Source organism: Mustela nigripes, chromosome 12 (assembly GCF_022355385.1).
Source record: "Mustela nigripes isolate SB6536 chromosome 12, MUSNIG.SB6536, whole genome shotgun sequence".
NCBI classification, from domain to species: domain Eukaryota; kingdom Metazoa; phylum Chordata; class Mammalia; order Carnivora; family Mustelidae; genus Mustela; species Mustela nigripes.
Window position 1 is genome coordinate 90,212,656 of NC_081568.1, and position 18,795 is coordinate 90,231,450.

The 18,795-nt window shown below is 44.8% G+C and overlaps 1 long non-coding RNA gene across 1 annotated transcript in view; it reads right to left on the reverse strand.

The window, feature by feature from the left end:
* The window catches only part of LOC132027922 (uncharacterized), a 15,560-nt gene extending 654 nt beyond the window's left edge, over positions 1-14,906 (reverse strand). Inside the window, exons 1-3 of the long non-coding RNA XR_009407250.1 lie at positions 14,755-14,906; positions 12,288-12,451; positions 2,444-2,581 (exon numbers count right to left, since the gene is read on the reverse strand). This is a non-coding gene — a long non-coding RNA (uncharacterized LOC132027922). The remainder of the gene's footprint in view (positions 1-2,443; positions 2,582-12,287; positions 12,452-14,754) is intronic.
* Between the last annotated feature and the right edge of the window lie 3,889 nt (positions 14,907-18,795).

Here is an 18,795-nt window from a genome sequence, read left to right on the forward strand (position 1 = left end):
GGGTCCTGGGATCGAGTCCCACATCGGGCTCTCTGCTTAGCAGGGAGCCTGCTTCCTCCTCTCTCTCTCTCTCTGCCTGCCTCTCTGCCTACTTGTGATCTCTCTCTGTCAAATAAATAAAATCTTTAAAAAAAAAAAAAAAGCTAAACTATTGCTCAGTTTTTTTAATCAAGCAATTTTTTTTTTTTTTAATCTAAAGTGCTTTTTAGAAGAGACTGGATAGGACTGGAAGGTAGTTCTAATGACTAACAAGCACTAGGGGTTGGGCTAACCAACACTGGCAGGGAGGGACCTCTGAGTCCCACAGACCTCTTGGATGAATCAGATTCCTTCAGTTGTTTGACATGACCTTCTGGAAGGGACAGCATGAGTTAACATGCACCAGAACAGATCGAATGCACTGCCAGCTGGGCGTTTACTCTGGTGCTGGGAGGCTGCTTTTCTTATGCACAACACTTTGTTGTGCTACAGAAACATCATGTATAAAAGCCTAAAAGTAAGCCTTCAGTTCTTCATGTCTGGCCAAATTGTTGGTACAGTGTGCCTCGAGGATGTATCCACCATGCTTGCCTTGCGGGGTCGTTGTGAAAGAATTCGATCGCAGGGAAGAGTCACCCCACACACGTTACAGTGTACAGAGGACTGACGTCTCCATTTTCTCAGTGGAACCTCACAACATCAGTAGGAGGCAGGGAAGGCAGATATTATTATCTCTTGAGAGGGGGTGACCCCGCTGCCGCAGCATATGTGCAAGTTTTGCTGGAAAATGTTTATCGGTTCTATTTTCAAGGATTTTATATTGTACAAGGGTGTTTATTGCAACAGTGTTTATAATAAAGAAAAATTGGAACCTAACTGAATGTCAGTAGAGGGCTGATTAAAAGTATAGGAGTAGCCCTATGTGGACTATTATGCAGCCATTAGGAAGTTTGAGTTAGCGGTTTTAGAAGTAACTCCATTAGTGTTGAAGTTTATTTATTTATTTATTTATTTATTTTAAAGATTTTATTTATTTGTGAGAGAGAGAGAGAGTGCACAAGTGCTGGGGGGTGGAGGGCAGGAGCAGAAGGAGAGGGATACACAGACCCTCCACTGGGCAGGGAGCCCAAGGCAGTATTTGATCCCACGAGCCCAGGATCATGACTGGAGCTGAAGGCAAGCGCTTAACCGACTGAGCCACCTACGTGTCCCTGAAGTGTATTTGTTGAGGAAGAAAATTATTCGTACTGTGTTTAAGCCAGTAAAGGAAGGTGAAATGCAAGGTGATTCCTTTGTGATAAGGAAAAATGTGTGTGGCAACACACTGCTTATCTCTCTGTGCTGAGAATACGGGTGGCATTTGTTTTCTTTCTTATGCTCATCTATCATTTCTAAATTTTAATGTTAATCAACATTAACAAATGTACTAGGCAACGTTTTCACTCAGATTAGCTTTTGGAATAATAATTGATAGAACAGATACAGCCCCACCTCTGGGCTTCCTGGATAAAGTGGTCCCCTTGTGTGTGAGCGTATCAGCCATGGTCCTGGAAGGGACCTGAGTTCACCCAGATGGTGGAAATACAAAGCGTGAATTAAGGCACAGTTTACAGGGGTGTGAAATGGGTAAAGGGAGCAGACAGGGGTGGGAGCACCCAGACACCAGCGTAGGGGGAAGCCACAAGCACCACTAGGGTGAAGGGACAAGAGGAGGAAACCGTTCCCAGAGGCCAGGGGCAGGTGCTGTGGAGGAGGGATCCCCTCGGCAGAAGCTGGAGTGGCGAAGGCTCACAGCCCTTATAGGACCCCAGGAGGGAAGAAATCCTCTGACCCCTCCTCTCCTGCCTTCTTTCTTGCTGGTGCCTCCCATTGGTCAAGCCCAACAGGAAGCCTGCTGACAAAGGAGTCAAGGAGAATGGTTCGCAGAGGTTAGTCTGCTAGTGCACAGAACAGAGCAGAGAAGGCAGGAAGTGGGTCTGACAATGCGGATGTACAGCAAGCACAGGGAGCACAATCCCCAGTGTCAGTCCCCTGGAGAAAAGAGAGGTCTCCTAGTCAGGAAACTGAAACAGAAAGGAAGAGCCTGTTGGGGCAACAGGAGGTGAGAGATCGGGTTTCTCTGCTTGTGTTCGGAGCTTCAGAAGCATGGGAGATGGGATCACAGGTTACCTGGCCCGGAGGGAGCCCAGAAATTCTTTGTGGACTGTTACACACAGGAGAGAATTGTGCATTCCTCCATGTTGCCTGGAGGGGTAGGGGGACTGCCAGGAAAAAGTAGACCCAAGTCACCCCAGCTCTCCCAGGCTGGTACCTGCTATTCCCCCTCTACACCTGTGCCCTCTACCTCTTCAGCGTCCTCGCCAGCAGCCCTGAATGACAGCCGAACGGGAGGAGGGCAGCAGCTCACAGTAGTTGAACAGGGGCCTGCACTATGTGCTCTAAGTACTCCACATGATGAACTCACCTGCATCTCTCAACAAACCCTGCGAAGGAGGTAATGTTTGCCACTTTATCGTGTGGCTGAGAGTAGAATAGTGGAGCCAGCCACCGGGTTTGAATGATGCCTCTGCCATTTGCCAGCTGCGTGACTCTCTTTTCTCATCTGTAAAATGGGCACAAGAATAATGTCTTGTTCAGGGGATCATTATGAGGAAGAAATTAGTAAATTTATAAGAGTTCCGAACTGGGCTTGGCACACAGCGAGCAGTCAGTAAAGGTTAGTTGCTATAGTCCTCAGTTTCCACATAAAGAAACTGAGGCATGGAGATGTTAAAGTATTTGCCTGATGTCACGGAGCTGATAAGCAGCAAAATTGGGATTTTGACCAAGAAGGGGGATCCCAGGATCATACAAAAGAGCCACTCTTTCCCTCCCTGCTACTTGGAAGCCAAGAGGGTAGAATTACCTCCTCAAGTTTGAAGTGGAGGTAGGCACTCAGCCTGCCTAAAATGCAAAACAAGTCTGTCACATTTTGGGGCAGTGTCCCTGTTGTGCAGGTGACAGTGCAGAAATCTCATCCACCTTTCAGATCTCACTTCCTCCTGGGTCACTTCCTGCAGGTGCGTGGAACTCCAGCAGTAGGTGAGAGGTAGGCAGGGGTAAGTGAGTATCTGCTGCTCGGTCTTGTATTCCTTGAAATTTCTTGGCTTCCTCCTAGAGGAGTTATAACTAGATTTTTCATCAGTTTCATCTTTCATTTTACAGTGAGATATGAGGTACCACCCACAAGAGCAGTCTCAAAGCTGTGCCACCAACCAGGCAAAAGGCCCCAACTTTGCCCTCCTTTGCTGGTCTCTAGAATGGTTTTCCTGGGTAGAAGGGATGTGGCCTCCTGGGGTGGAAGTGCTTTCAGGTACAGGACTTCATGAGCCACTGTGCCTTCTGAGAATTAGAAGTAGGCACCCCTTCCTCTGGGCAGATGCAGCCCATTGATAGGACTCTAGTTGGTGAGGGAAGGCCCGCCCACTCACAGTCAAGTCCCCTGTGCACGGCACCACCTGCACAGCCTGCCTGAAGTCCAGCGTGATGGGCATTGCATCCACAAACAGAATCTATCATACCCTAAACAGGAACCTGATACATTGCTCCAGTTTTTTCCTTTTCTAAAAACAAGCAAGCAAGCAAACAAGGGACCTTTGTGTCCACGTGAGTAGAAGACTGCTTGAATTATAGCATGTGTGCATCTAACTTCACAGAAAATTCATGTTTTATGAAGAGGTCTGAGATAGTGTCTTAGCCTGGGTTCTCTCAGAAAGCAGAGTCTGAGAAAGGAGGATGATGGAGGTGGTTGATTTGGGAAACGCAGGCACAGGAATTGGGGGAGTAAGAGATGTCAGGACAATCCAATGTACTTGTTGAGCTGGTTGCTGGTGCAGTCAAATGGGCTCCATGCTCCTTGGATCTTTGAGCACCATCCTCTCAAGGAGAGAAAGGATGGATCATTTCATGGCTCCTGGCACAAACTGGTCAAGGGTTGCCCCTGGGGTGTTAACTCCTCAAACATCTAGATGTGCACATATATCAAAATGGCTAAGTCAATGGTAGTGTTGGCAGACACTGGGTCAGGGAAGGCAAAACCATATCCACTTCTGGTAAGGCTGAATCAGTGTTTCCTCAGGACTAGAGGGCGTCTGATGGAAAAAAACCTATTTCCAAGAGACTGACTGGTTTCCTTAAGGAACATGTGCCATATGGAGGGTTCCCTGGCCATCTCTCTGGTGACCAATACAGCAGGTTCAGTGATTCAGTACAGCGGTTGCTAGACTGGTCTTAGTGAGATGGCAGTCCTACTGTTGGGGCCATGCAGACCCTCTTTCCCTTCCCCATGTCCCCTCTGTCATGCAAGTCCTGGAGGGGCTAAGGAGACAGGCTAGCTGGCTTGCTCAAGACATCTTGTCCATAGTGGTTCGGTGCCACCCTTGTTGGGGAGGTGCTCTGGTATGCCTGGTATTGAGCTGGGGAGCCAGGCGCTATGTGTCCAGTAGCAGAAGTCCATCTATGTGATTTTCTCTACCTTGTCTCATCTTCTTGTCTCCTGACTTCAAGCCTTTGGGGTTTTGACCCAACCAGCAAGCCATTTGCCACTGCTCCTGGGTCTAGATATACTCGTAACTCAGATGGTTTCTCCCTACCCGTAAAGTGAATGAACAAGTGCATTGTTCACAGCTCTGCTCATTGGGAGGCATGACCTTCACTATTCTTCAGGGCCACCATTAACAGGGCTATGGTATGGCGGCCCAGTGAATGCAGGCACTAACTTGTCAAGACAACCCATCAACCTAGTTAGGTCCAAGTTTTTTCCTCATTTGTTGGCTGTAGGGAACTAACTATAAGGCCTTAGGTGTGAACTGAGCAAGGGAGGTGGACAACACAGGAATCTGAGACAAAACTTCCTGTGTCCTTTGGATCCCTTCTGACCCAATCTCAAGTGAACCATTACCATGTATGATGTCATACTACTGCTGCGTCTGACCAACTCAGCATGGTCATCTGGCTGCATGGCCACTTGATGTCCCAAGATCCTTTGGGGCTCAGGAACTGCTTTTCAAATGGTTTTTAGTTTTCTGCTGCAGAAGGAAAGTCGAGCACTAGAGCTCTAGGATCTGTGCTGCAACTCTTTTTATTAGGCTTGACAGAGACTTCACACACACACACACACACACACACCCTTTATTCACAGTAAATAGCACCAAGAGTTCTACTGGTCATAGGAACTGTGTGGCAAGATTCACTGTAGATTTGCTCTGATAAACCTGGCAGCCTTCCAAGTCACCCAACAAATGAATCAGAGCAGAATTCCCAAGAGTGGTATATGCTGCCACTAATTTCTAAAGATTTTTAGTGGTTTTAAAAGACCTCAAAATTCTTTGACACTCCTGCCATCAAGAAATGAGGTCCATGTCCCTCTTCTGGAATCTGGGTAGGGTTTTTACTGCTTCAACAAAGCGAAGACAGCAAAAGATACCTTCTGTGACTTCAGAGACTATGTCATAAAAGGCTGTGTAGCTTCCCCCTTATTCATTGAAACACTTGCTCTTCCAACTATCCTGAAGCTGCCACACTGTGAAGAAGTCACAGTTGGAACTCCCACGCATGTAAGGCCATGGTATCCATGTTCTGGCTGACAGTCCTCCCTGAGGCTAGCCTTCAAGTGTCCCAGCCCAGGCACTAGAAATATAGGTGAAATGACTCCCTAAGATTCTTGTCCAGTTTGAGTCATCCCCAGCTGGTAGAGTTTCCCCACCTAAAGCTCCAGCCAACCTTTCTCAACTGAGGTTCTTCTTTTGAACCACAGGAGACAGAAGGTAGTTTGAGTGACCTTTTTTCCCCCATTCTCCCAAGTACAGTACATAAGTAGTACCATCCTAGACACACAGGAGAGAAATTAGTTTTTCATATACAAATGGATACCTTATGGCATCAAGACTTAATTCTACCACAGAACCCAGAAAAAGCTGGCAGAAATCGAGAAGCTGAAGCAAGACATTACAAATTTCTGACCCTCAGAACCAGCGAACACAGTAACATGGTAGTGGTTGTGCCTCACTGGGTTTTTCTGTGGTTTGTTATGCAGCAATAGAAGACTGGAATAAGGTACAAGTTCGAACATTTGTCCATTACCTCAAAGATGGTGCAGCAGTACCCGCTCAGATCACTGGACTCCCGACAATGTCAGTGATGTGGCAGATTGGGGTATCTATGAGGGGTTTAATTTCTCTGCCACATGACTTGCTGTTTCTGTTTCCCTGGTTAAATCCACATGATGTTATCAGGATCATGTCCCACATATTAAGGCAGTTAAGATCCCTACAGTCTACTTCGCCATTGCATGAAAGGTTTCACATAGCCTTAAGCAAGATTCTGAATGTGTACTGATGTCCTTCCCACTTAAATGAGACCTACTTTTGATCCTGGTTATTGATGATGGGTTGAAAAGAATATGTTCACCAGATCAATAGCAATATAGGAATACCAGAGGCTATGTTGATCTGTTTCAGTAAAGATATCATTTATAGCTCAACAACTGAGATTGGGGCTACCACTTGGTTATGTTTATGGTAGACAACTAACGTCCTTCATGATCTGTTAATATTTCGAGGGCCGTGCAGGTGGATTATACATGGATGTGATGGAGAATGTCATCCCTAGGTACTTTGTCCTTGATAATGGCCTTAACTCTCTTACAGATGCAGTGTTGACTTGGGTTTACTCTCTTGGCTGGTGGGATTGCAGATGGATAGTTTCAGAGGCTTCCACTTGGCTCTTCCTACCTCATAGCTCTTAAGCTGTAAGTCAAGGAACCAGTGGAAGGATACTGCCAGCTACTTTGTTTATCCAAATTATGCACGTGGGGAAGGGGGAAATAACTACAAGGTGGCTCTGCGGACCTACTGAATCTCCTTTGAGTTGTGCTTGTGCTAGCTCACAATTTCTTTTTGCAATTCTACAAGTCAGGTACTATCTTAGTTGGCTGTTAATCTGTCTTGTCGTTGGGAACGTGCTGGCCTTTTAGCCGCTGCCACAGGTGTCAAAGGGTCAAAGCATCTTCCATCCCTTGTCCCCATATAACAATCACAAATACCTTCTCCTGTCACTTAAGAAATGCAAACCTCTGACATTCCAGAATTCTTTCATTCTTACTGATGTGAAGGAGCATAGACTTATGGCACCATTTCTTCCTATCAACCCCAGGGTGCAGGGGACAGCCACTGCTGGAGTTACCAGTGCTTTTTTCATCACTGCATTTCTTATTGCTTTAGCCAAAGCAATCTCCTCTGGGAATTCCTGGGGAATATAAACAGATGGGGACTTTTCTGATCTCAGTAATAAATCTACCCCCCCAACCTTGACCCCTCATCGACAGTCTGCCAAGTTCATTCTAGCAACTCTGTCTTATTTGCTATAACCCATTGTTGTATCCAAGTTTTGAAAAGTCGTGCTGGCAATGCATTATGACTGGATCCTAATGTTTTTGCCAGGATGTTAAATCCTGAGTCAAGGAAGGATGCTCCCATATCAGTGACTTCTTCCCATTCATCATTATCTTCAGGCCTCCATTGTCCCACCCTTTCCACGTGCACTTCCCTGAGTGTTTTTGCTTGTTTCTGCCAATGTTTGTCAGGCCTTGCAACTTCTTTGGTGTACAGTGAGAAGGAATCCTATTTCCTGAATTAGACTGTGCTTAGAGCTGACCCTAGTTGTTGGTAATGAGAGGAGGGCAAGGTCGTACCTTAAGGAGGACAAGCATCATCTTGTGAAGCACCAACTTCAGATGAGCCCTTGGCAACATTTCCACATAAAAGGAAACTGTTTAACTCTGGAAAGGGAGATATAGTTTTTTCCTTTGAGTCCAGACGGATGACGAGATCTATTTTTCCCATCCTTTATGTGTTCCCTGATTCCTCTATTTCTGCCTTTCTTTTAGGTTGAGTATTTTTTTATGATTCTGTCTGATCTCCTTCATTGTCTTTTAGCTAAAACTCTTTGTTTTGTTATGCTGTCCTTCACATGTAGCTTAAGAACCTTATGATAGGATATATCCATTTCTCCCCTCTAGGGCTTCATGCTATTTTTGTCATATATTTCCTTTATATATATTACCAGACTCCCTTTACATTATTTTTTGTTGCTGTTTAAACAGCCAATTATCTTTTAGAAACCCTTAGCTACTTTCAAATGTCTGATATACTTACCCCTTCCAGGGGTCTTTATTCCTTTGTGTAGATAAGGTATTTTTCCTTCTGCCTGAAGGACTTCCTTTAACATTTCTTGTAGTGTGGGTCTCCTGGTGACAAAGTCTTTCTTCTTTTGCCTAAAAAGTCTTTACTTTGTCTTCATTTCTGAAAGGTATTTGCACTGGGTATAGAATTCTAGGTTAACAGTTGTTTATCTTTAAAGACATTACTGTTTTCTCACTGGCATTGTTTTTATGAGAAATTGCTGCCATTCTTTTGCTTTTGTTCCTCTGTACATAATATGTCATTTTCTTATGATTGCTTTTGAGATTTTTCTCTTTAGCATTGGTTTGAACAATTTCTTTATTATGTTTGTTGGTTTGCTTTACATTTCCCATGTTTAGGGTCCAGTTCTTTTTCTACTTCCCCTTTCATCTACTCTCCTTGTAGACCCCAATTACATGGATGTTGGACTGCTTGAAATTGTTCCAAAGAGCAGTGAGTCTCCTTTTTTTTTTTCATTCTTTTTTTCTCTCTATGTTTAATTAGATAGAGTGTCTACTGCTATTTATTAAAGTTCTTTAAAGGTTTTTTTCTCACAATATCCAGTCTATAATTCAATCCATTCAGTGTAATTTTTAATCTCAGAAAGTGTAGTTTTCATCATAGAAGTTCATCCTGGGTCTTTTAAATATCTCCCATGTTTGTGCTTCACGAGTTGACTACCTGGAATACAGTTTCAATAATCATTTGAATGTCCTTGTCTGTTAACTCTAACATCTGTGTCAGTTCTGAGTTGCTTTGGATTGGTTGCTAGTTGATCTCATTATTGGTCATATTTTCCTGCCTCCTTGCATAACTGGTCATTTTTTTTTTTTTTTTTTTTTTTACTGGATGCCATACTTTGTGAATTTTCTTTTGCTGGGTTCTGGCTATTTTTGTATTCCTATAAATATTCTTGAGCTTTGTTCTGGGATACAGTTAAATTGCTTGTAAACAGTTTGCTCCTTTTGGGTCTTGTTTTTAAGATTTGTTAGGTGGAACCAGAACTGTGTTTAGTCTAGGGTGAATTATTTTTCAGTCCTGAGCCCGGGGGGTGGGATTTGAACAACTTCTGAGCACTCTACCCAATGCCCCATGAATTATGATGCTTTCCAGTGTGGTTGGTGGAAACAGGCATTATTCATGGTCCTGCTCCCTCTAATTTTTCTGGGTGGTAACTTCCTCATGGGGTAGCTTACTCACATGCATTCCTTGATCAATGCTCTGCTGAATATCCAAAGGGGGCCCTCTGTAGATGTCTGGTACTCTGTGCAACTCTCCCCTCTTCAGTAGTCTGTTCTTCAAACTCAGTTGCCTTCGTCTCCAGGAATCACCCCCATCTTCTTGCAGGGAGTCCACTGGATTCCTGTGCCTGGAATTCCCACCTTTGCACAAGGGCCTGAAAAGTCTTTCAAAGCAATAAGCTTGTGTAGGGGCAATTGTTTATTCCCCATCTCTTGGGAGTCAGTGGTTTTGATTGTCTAATATCCAATGTTTTTAAAATCTACTGTTGCACAAATTTTGTTCATCATTTTGGTTGTTCCAGATAAGAGAGTAAGTCTCTATTCCTACATTTTGGCTAATAGTGGAGTATCTCTGTACAGCACAACATGAAGCCTTTCATTTGTAGACTATTTGCAAAGATCTTAAGTATAGAAACCAAGCTGACTTAATCTTTGTAACCCTAGATGACTGACACAGAACTTTGAATATAGGAGCTGCTTGGTGAATGGTTGGCAAATTGAATCACAGAAGGAAAAGCAGGTGAAAATTTCCCAAAGGGTATTTTTGGCCTTATGCAAGAAAGAAATATCTAAGAGTTCAGTAATGGAAACTTTTAAAGGTAGTAGTGATCTTTCTGTTATGGGAAGTGTTCAAGCAGAGTGAGGGTGCTCATCTGCTGGAAATCAGCATTTCTGTATTGTCCAGAGAAAGCCTCAATCTGATGCCAGTTTTCCATTAACGCTTCTCATCATCATCATCATCATCATCATCATTATTCTTTTGCCAAATATGAGATTTTATTAAAATAATTATTAAGGACTCCTCTAGATTAATTATAAAAATGATAGTCCCCTGTAAACTTTTCTAAAGCTATACTCTCTGTAATTGACAGAACATCAGCTAATAAGGAAGCTTAGATACTATTACCCACAACTGGCTGATTGAGAAATGGCAATACATGGGAATTCAGGGACTTGTTTTAAGCTACAACTTAAAATTACAGAACCAACCCAAGAACATAGGGGCCTAATGCAGGACAGCATTCTTTACCTTTGGCTGTATTGCCTCAGAATACCAAAGGAGGTTCAAAAAGTCCATTTCTTATGTTTTTAATGTGGGCTTTTAAAAGTAGGTAAGAACAAAGCTAGTGGAACAACTGTGGGATTCAGATAACACAGCACGTGTCTCTACCATAGAAGGAGAGGCTGAAATCAGAGTTGCTCTGCAGCAGAGGTTAAACAATAAGGAAATGGAATGGGGCTCCCCAAAGCCCTGAAGATCTGAAGAATCTAGACAGGCATTGAATGAAGTTAGACAAGCAGGGGTTCAGGTGAGCTAGAGAGTTTTCAAAGTAAATAAAACATATCCAGTAGCACAACCTCATTCCAGGTTGTAAAACAGTTTCTGGATAAGAGAGCTTTAGATAATCAGGGCTTTGCAGCATAAACAAAACACAAGGGACTCAGAGCAGGGGGGAATAATTGAGAAGATTCAGGTAACAAGGAAGCTGGTACCTATAACCACATTCTCTTTGGCTTCTGATGGTTAACTCTCCAAAATTTGCTGAGGCAGGGTGGTGCACAGGATAGAAAATGTTGGGCAAATAACTAATCTTTCTAGATTATATAATTGAATGCCGGAATAGTGTTGCAATTTATGAATGCTTTAGGAAGGCAAGACAGAGTGAAGTGTAGAGAGGACAAAAGGAGATCATCCTGCTTGTTATGGAGGAGCAGAGTCACAGGGAAGGGGGGGCAAGGGAGAAAGGGACAGAAGGGCTTCCTCAGGGTGTCAGAGTTAATGCTGAGGCTCGGTTGTACTCACAGGGCATAGTGGAAATGGGGAGGAGAACGAAATAAACCTGGATTATTGAGCAGGAATATCACACCTGATATTCCTGAACAATGGATCTGTGTAGCACCACCACCAGCTCTCTGCCTCTACTCCTCTCTCTTTTTCTGTCTCTAAAACTCAAAGCCCCCTCACCAGCCAACTGGGAACCCCATGCCTTGAGACCTAGCAGAGTAGAAACAGGGTCCTAGAAGAGGGGAGCAAATGAGAAAAAAGAATCAATGAGCACAGGAAAGGAAAATGTAGAGATGATTCAACAAGAGGAAAAAGGGTCATGTCCTTGGATAGGTCTGGAAAGGGGAAGACAGTGGTTGATGGCAGAGGCTCCATTTCTGACTTCTTTTACAACCTCTGCAACATATCATTTCTTCCTTAGGGTGAAGGTAGCAGGAACATGAAATATTTTTGTGAGAAAAGTATTCCCTTTTTTATTGTGTTTCCATAAGAATTCTAGAGAGAGCCTCAGTTAGCGCCACTTTTTTCTTAACAGGATTCCACTATGGCCTCATCTCTCTCATTCCTCTCCTTGACAATGAGTGAATAGGCATCTGGTTGAGATCTCCAGTAAGCAACCATAGCTAGCTGAAATTCAGGCGCAGTGTTTTGTTTCCACAGTGTTTATTTCTATTGATGCTAAATGATCCGGTTTTCAATTTACAGAAGCTTAAGTTTCCTTTAAAATGGAATTTGGAAAAAAAAAAAAAAAACTATTGTATTGAAATTAAAGCTGTGTGATTGGAAACTAATTATCCAACAAAATTCTTCACTGAGCTAAATGTCAAGAAAATGACAGTTTGGGGTGGTGGAACTAAACCCTGGTCTGAGAAGCAGGATGGTGCCATGGACCCCAAGTGGGATTTTAGATCAGAGGGATTTCATTTTCATTTTTTATCAATGAAAGATCTAGCTGCTAGCCAGAACTTAACATGAGATGCCCACAGTTTTTACATATTAAATTACCAAAGTTCTAGTCAAAGACAAAGAAATGGATCTTTGAGTGAGTCCATGCCAACTTACCACACTGAGAAGATCAGAGATACAGACATTAAAAGGTCATGTGAAGACGCCACCCTTAAGGGGCTCTTGGATGCCAACCATTGAAGTAGATTATTTTTAAGGGATGTTCTGGTTCCAAACTGCTGTGCCAAGTATTCAGTCCAAGGGCCAGCAAAGGGAATGATCTGATAAGGAAGAATAGTGACAGATTATCACATTAAAATCTCATTTTCCTTATCTCTACACCGTACCTATCAAGTAGGTAGCCTGGAATGAATCTACTTGAAACAGAGGTCAGACGCCAAGCATAACCTTGTCCCGTAAATTCCCCTCTCCTAAGACAAATGTTCTCATACAAAGTTTTACAACACTCTTTTGAAGGTCAAAGGAAGTGAGGATCTAGCTAGGTGAGATGGGCAACGTGAACGAGGTGGTTGGCTTTGGTTGGCCTAATTCTGGCCCTAATGGGAGAGACTGCACCTTCCCATGTCTGTGAAGCTTTTCCCAGAAAGCCTGCCGCCCAAAGAATTTCCTATCCGTAGATCCCCCCTGAGAGCTTCTCTTCTCCGTATTCCAGGGAACAACAGGGGTTAGGATAGTAGCTTTAAAGACTGACAGCCAGGGTTCAAATTTCAACTCCCAGAGGGAACCTCCATTTTATTTAAATTTTCACATTTGTCTAGCATAATAACTCAGTGAAGTAGGTTCAACTTCAGGGCAGTTGCTGTTACTACAAAACCTTTGTGTGAATTAGAAAAGCACATGTCCCTCTCCCTAAACCAAGCCATTCTCTCTCACACACAAACCCTCTGGACACATAAATCACAAAAAGCACCCTGAACTCAGGGCCAATGTGATCTCTGAGTTGGGGAGTGGGGGAGGGCCTGGCAACAGGGGAGGGCGTGGCTTGGCAGAGAGAACAGGGAGAAGATTGGGCACCCACCTGCCCCTCCCTTGGGCACTTTTACAAAGGGCTCAGCCTACCCAACTTCACATAATGCCCTGACAGTTATCACCATTTTACAGTCAGGAAAGGTCAAATATTTGTGTTTTAAAAAGGTCATCCTGGCTATTTTATAGAAAATGGCCTGGGAGTGGATGCGCTTGGAGGCAGGGAGTTGTTGGAAGCCTGCTGCAGTTGCCCAGGTGAGAGATGATGGGCATTTGGGGTGAGGGGTAGCAGGAAGACGGGAAGACACACACGGATTCCCGGTCTCATGGGGAGCTGAGTGGATCAGTGTGGAGGCTGCCATGAGGATTCAAGAGATGGTGGTGGTGATGGTGATAATGTTAATGATACTGTTTATGGATGGATTGTTTGTACCAGGTGTTAATTTATTTACATAAATCTGTGAACCAGGAAAATTGACCACATTTCATTCCTGCATGGTTGCTATGAGGATCAAAGACAACATCAAGTGTGTGTGTCATAGTAGACCCTTCAGAAGTGGTAAACACAGTCTAATTATTAGTGAGCAGCCAGCATTTGAAATCCCTTTCTTAGTTGAGCTATCCTGGTTTGTGTGGCCAGTGGTAGGTAAGTTGAGCATAATTAAGACAATGGTTTCATAGCTTATGGACCATCAGATGAGATTTCTTGGGTAACTTTTAAAGGTCACAGAAACTCAATCCCATCTCAGTCCGTCTAATTGGTCTGGGGTAGTGGGGACTGTGTGTCAGTGTTTTAAAAGTTCTCCAGATGGCCAGCATTGAGAACCACTGAGTTAAGAGTCTTTGGAATCAGACAAACCAAGTGACATTCAGGCTCTGCTTTTCAAGGTATGGTTTCAAGGAGGATGGTCAAACCGCCCTTTCAAGGTTATGTGGGGGTTAAATGAGGAGTGGTACATACTCCAGGGTATCTCTGGGGACCTCTGTTCATGCTTAGCTTGGCATGGTCTCTGGCCTCTAATGTGGGTTCAGTAGATGTGACTGTCGTGCCTGTGGGGTCAAGAAGCAAAGGGACCTGAAGAGCCCATGGACCAGCCCCAGAGATGAGAGCTCTCTATCCATCACCTTGTTTAATCCTGGCCCAAAGTATGGCCATCTCTCACAGATGCAGAAGCCCAGAATTTCGGAGTACATCATCTTCCCAAGGAAGCTGGAATTGGAGTCATAATCTGTGTCTTTCTACTTGACACCACAAATCAAATTCAGGCCATGCTTGTTATTCTAGAGAAGGACTTATTACAGAAGCAGTAATACTAGGCAGAAGAGCCCTGTCTGTCCTGGTTTGAACTGCTATACTGAGCCACGCAGTGAATGAAGGCCAAGGAGGAGCTCCTTGCCAGTCAGGGCAGCTCAGAGCCTCTCAGAAGACTGGGGTGTGGTGGGTGACAGGCAAGGAGGGAAGTGTGGGGAGAGGAGGTAGGCAAGGGCCTGGGAGCAGAGGATCACATATCTAGTATGTGGCAAGGGTAATAAGATGATATAGGTCAGCCAATCCAATAGCTGGTAGACAGTAAGTACTTAGTCATCATTATTTTACCTTTTTCCTCCTTCAGAGCTGTCTTCTGTCACTGAGATAAGAGCAGGAGTCCACCCTCTTTAGTGGGACACATCTGTTGGCTTGTCTGCCCACCTTCCCCTTTCTGGGAATTGCTCCCACATCCACATGTTCTCGAGGACAACCATGGTCATTTAAAGTCCCCTTTGGTCTCTGGGGGATTCAGAAGGGGTATCCATTAGAGAAAAACAGCCACTCCGTCCTGGGAGATTTTGACTTTCTCTTTTTCATGTGTTTTTGCTTTTATGTGAGCAACTGCCTGGGTACAACAGCGTTTGGATACTGTACTGGGGTCAAGGACGTCCCAAACCACTGCCTGGGAATGCCAATTTCTTGTAATGAATTAGAAATCAAGGCTAGCAGCTTCCCTGTTAAGTGAAGAAATTACATAATTCCTTCTGCACCACTGCATTAGACAGATTTTTTTTTTTTTCTTTTTCTGAACATACCGTAAATCCCAAGTGTTTTCAGCCATGGTACCTCTCTTTAAACACAATGTGAAATCACTACCAAATTTAAATAAAAAATAAATTCCATGTAGTGCTTAGAGATTCTCCTGCCAAAAACTCTCACACAATTAACACACTAGCAGAATGTGTTGCTAATTTCATGCCACTGGAGTCTTTTCTACTTCAGAATATAGAAACAAAATCGGGTCAGAGCTCCAATAATAACAGGATTTTGTTAAAATACGCAGCCCTGTGGTGCAGGTATCTTGTAGGCATGGGCGAAAAGTGGAATCACAGTGATGCATGAAATAGCTTACCCCTGCAAATACAACGGCAAGAATTTGTCTCCAGCTTCTCTGCTGCAGGAGAGAGAGACAGAGAAAGAGAGAGAGTACAGAACTGCCAGGTTCTGCTGAGGGAAAGACGTGGTGATCAGGATCTGTCCATCCACACACCTCTCCAAGGGAGGCAAGCACCAGGCAAATGAAACTTGGGGACCCCCAACCCATAAATCCTGGAGCTCCGATTCCTCATGCCTCCCAGACTCCCTGCTCCAACCTTACCTCCCACCTCTCCGCCTCAATCAGTCAGTAGGCCCGGTCTTTTCCATAACAAAAACAGCATAATGAAAATATTTTGGCAGCATCCAGGGCCTTTCACATTGCAACCCTGACCTCCAAATCAATTGTCTTTATTCTTAACCCGACCTTGGCATCCATTCTCACTGGTGTTCAATATTAGTTACAAAATCCTGAACTCCCGGAGACCTTTCCTCCTCCCTTGGATAGCCAAGGCAGGCCACACTGCCGAAGCAGGCGCTTGACAAAGAAAAATAAGATCAACAAGCGCTATGAGTTCTATAGGAGTCTCATTTGCACCAAATGCCATTAGCCCCATTATTTACTCAGACAACAGTGGAGGCAGCCGCGCTCCCCTACTTGTGCAGGGCTTTCTGGATGACACCATGCATCACCGGCCACAAGGCGCTTCGCTTAAATAGTGATATGTAAGGTAGAGCCTGTTACATTTAATCCATCACCCGTGGGTTCGCCTAGTGCAGAGACTGGAAAAATTGTGCACGTTTCTCCATTGCTGCCTGCATTAATCCCGGGAAGGGAGTGAACTGAAAAGAGAAAGTGCCAATTTCAGCACACATGTTAAAAAGAGAAGCAAAGAATAAAAGGAAAAAAAAGCATCTCCCTGCTGAAGGTGGGGGAGGGAAGTTTTTAAAGGAGAAGACGGGCTTTTCAGAACTCTGCGTGTTTGCTATGAGAATAAGTACCCACGGAGACAAGAGTTTGGGGTCATCATACATTTAGGAGGAGAAGTTAGCTGGCAGGGGCTATTTTTCTGCAAATTAGTTTTCTCTTGAGGGTAACGGTGGGGGAGGAGCAGAGGAAAATGAATTGGAGCCGTTGAATGATCGCGTATTGTTTGGCTGGTTGCGGGACCTCTGAACCGATGCTCTGAGAAGCCTTTCGGGCCTTCCTTTTCTATGGGGCAGGATGGGAAGCCTCTCACAGCTGTTGATGAGTGTCCTATAGGGGCAGCGATGGGGACAGCAGTGTGGCCCCACAAACAATGGGCCACAGAGTGTCAGCTCCACTTGGCAAGAAAGGCACGGTCATTACTGCCATTACTGCCAAACGTGGGGCTGGACAGGTGGCCGAGCAGGACGGCGAGAAGAGGCAGGGTCCAGAGTGTGTGTTGGCCACAAAGAACTGAGGCAAGGGGCAAGGTGGAGAAACACAACAATACAGCAGAAAATGACAGACCGGCTTTCCTTGGGAGAGGAATGTTAGTCAAAGGAAAATGAGTGAGTTCATCTGGAAGTGTTGGCCTCATCGTGTTTAGGTTCAGGGTCTGCCTGGAACGCTCAACATCATGTTTGTCCTGCAGATGTTTTCCCATTCTCACTTTGGCACTTCAGAACACTGCCTCCTCTAAACTGGAGCTTCTCAGTCCCCTCCCCCCCCCCCGCCTGCCCCTCGAAGTGCCCATAGTGGCAGAGAAGCTAAAAGTCCAATTTCGGGGACTCTGGCGAGGGAACCTAAAGCACCCTCCACAAAGGGCAGATTTGGGTGCAGAGTTCGTTTACCTTTTTTTTTTTTTTTTAATTTTTATTTATTTATTTGAGAGAGAGACAGTGAGAGAGAGCATGAGAGGCGAGAAGGTCAGAGGGAGAAGCAGACTCCCCATGGAGCTGGGAGCCCGATGCGGGACTCGATCCCGGGACTCCGGGACCGTGACCTGAGCCGAAGGCAGTTGCTTAACCAACTGAGCCACCCAGGCGCCCCGAGTTCGTTTACCTTTTAAAAACTGACATATTATTGTGCAGTGGCCTAAAATAGTTAACATTAAAAATGCCAATTTAAAGTCCTTGCTATCCTCAATCCTAAAATATTATTCGAAGATGAAGCTTAATCTGTATCGCAAGGAAGGAAGAAGGAAGGAAGGAAGGAAGGGGACAGCACCAATTTAACACATACTGTGAGCATCGGAGTCATCCATCCACGTTTCCAAATCTTAAAGCATGAATTAGAAAAAATCTTTGTCATAAAATCCAGGAAATCATGTACTTATAGTAAAGGAGAATGGAAACATCAGGAAGTAACCACCAGTTTAACCCGTGGCTCCAGATATACGGGGGGGGGGGGGGGGGCGTAGACCAGTTTGCAAAGCATTACAGAGGAGACCGCTATTGTCAAGTGATGAAAAACAGACTCACCTACTTGTAACCACCTTGTAATAAAACGCCGTGTCCTTTCATGCTGCGGTTGTCACAGTGCAGTGGGGCAACAGGCACACAGCAGGTGCTCAATAAATATTTGTTGAATTGAAAGTTGCTGATAGCTCTCTGCCTTCATCCTGCCTTCTAGGGAGCCTGTGGGGGGGGGGGTGCTGTGGGAGGGGACATCTACTCAAGCAGCATGACGGGCTGCCTTCCAGGGAGGGCAGACGGGCTGAAACAGCAGCGAGCAGGTGTTCTGGGACTTCTGTCCGAGTGTGGGCATGAGGCTCACACCCCATCTCTGCCCTGACTGCTTGCATGATCTTGGGATCTCCCTTCTCTGGCAAAAGGAAGCATCCAGACCCACCCTTTCAAAGATCTAGTTGGGCAATTCTACAATTCTGGATATTTGCATTTCTTTCTCTTACCAGCCCATGAGGGATGATGAGACTATTCAAGGACTGAAGTGAGGGGCAGGGTGGGAGACAGAAATCTGCTCTTTTTCCCCCACTGCACCTCACCTGCTCGGAAGGGCGGAAAGGACCAGCTAGGCTCCCTGCCTAAGAGTCTGCTCATTTCTGTGCCCTTGGCCTTGTTCTGGGAAGAAAAATCTCGGAACTAAAGAAATACTGCAGGATATGGTGAAAAAGGCTGTCATTATCTTATCCTGAATTCACCATAGATGAGGTAATTCGCAAAGCACGTGCTGTAATTCAGTTTACCTCCCCTCCTTCCCCTGCCCAGGTGTCATTTTCTAGCGCATAACTCACTTAGCACAGGTAACCAAACTCTCTCTGGTCAAAGGGAGCTACTTGTGACACTGACTCAAGTCAGTTATGTACT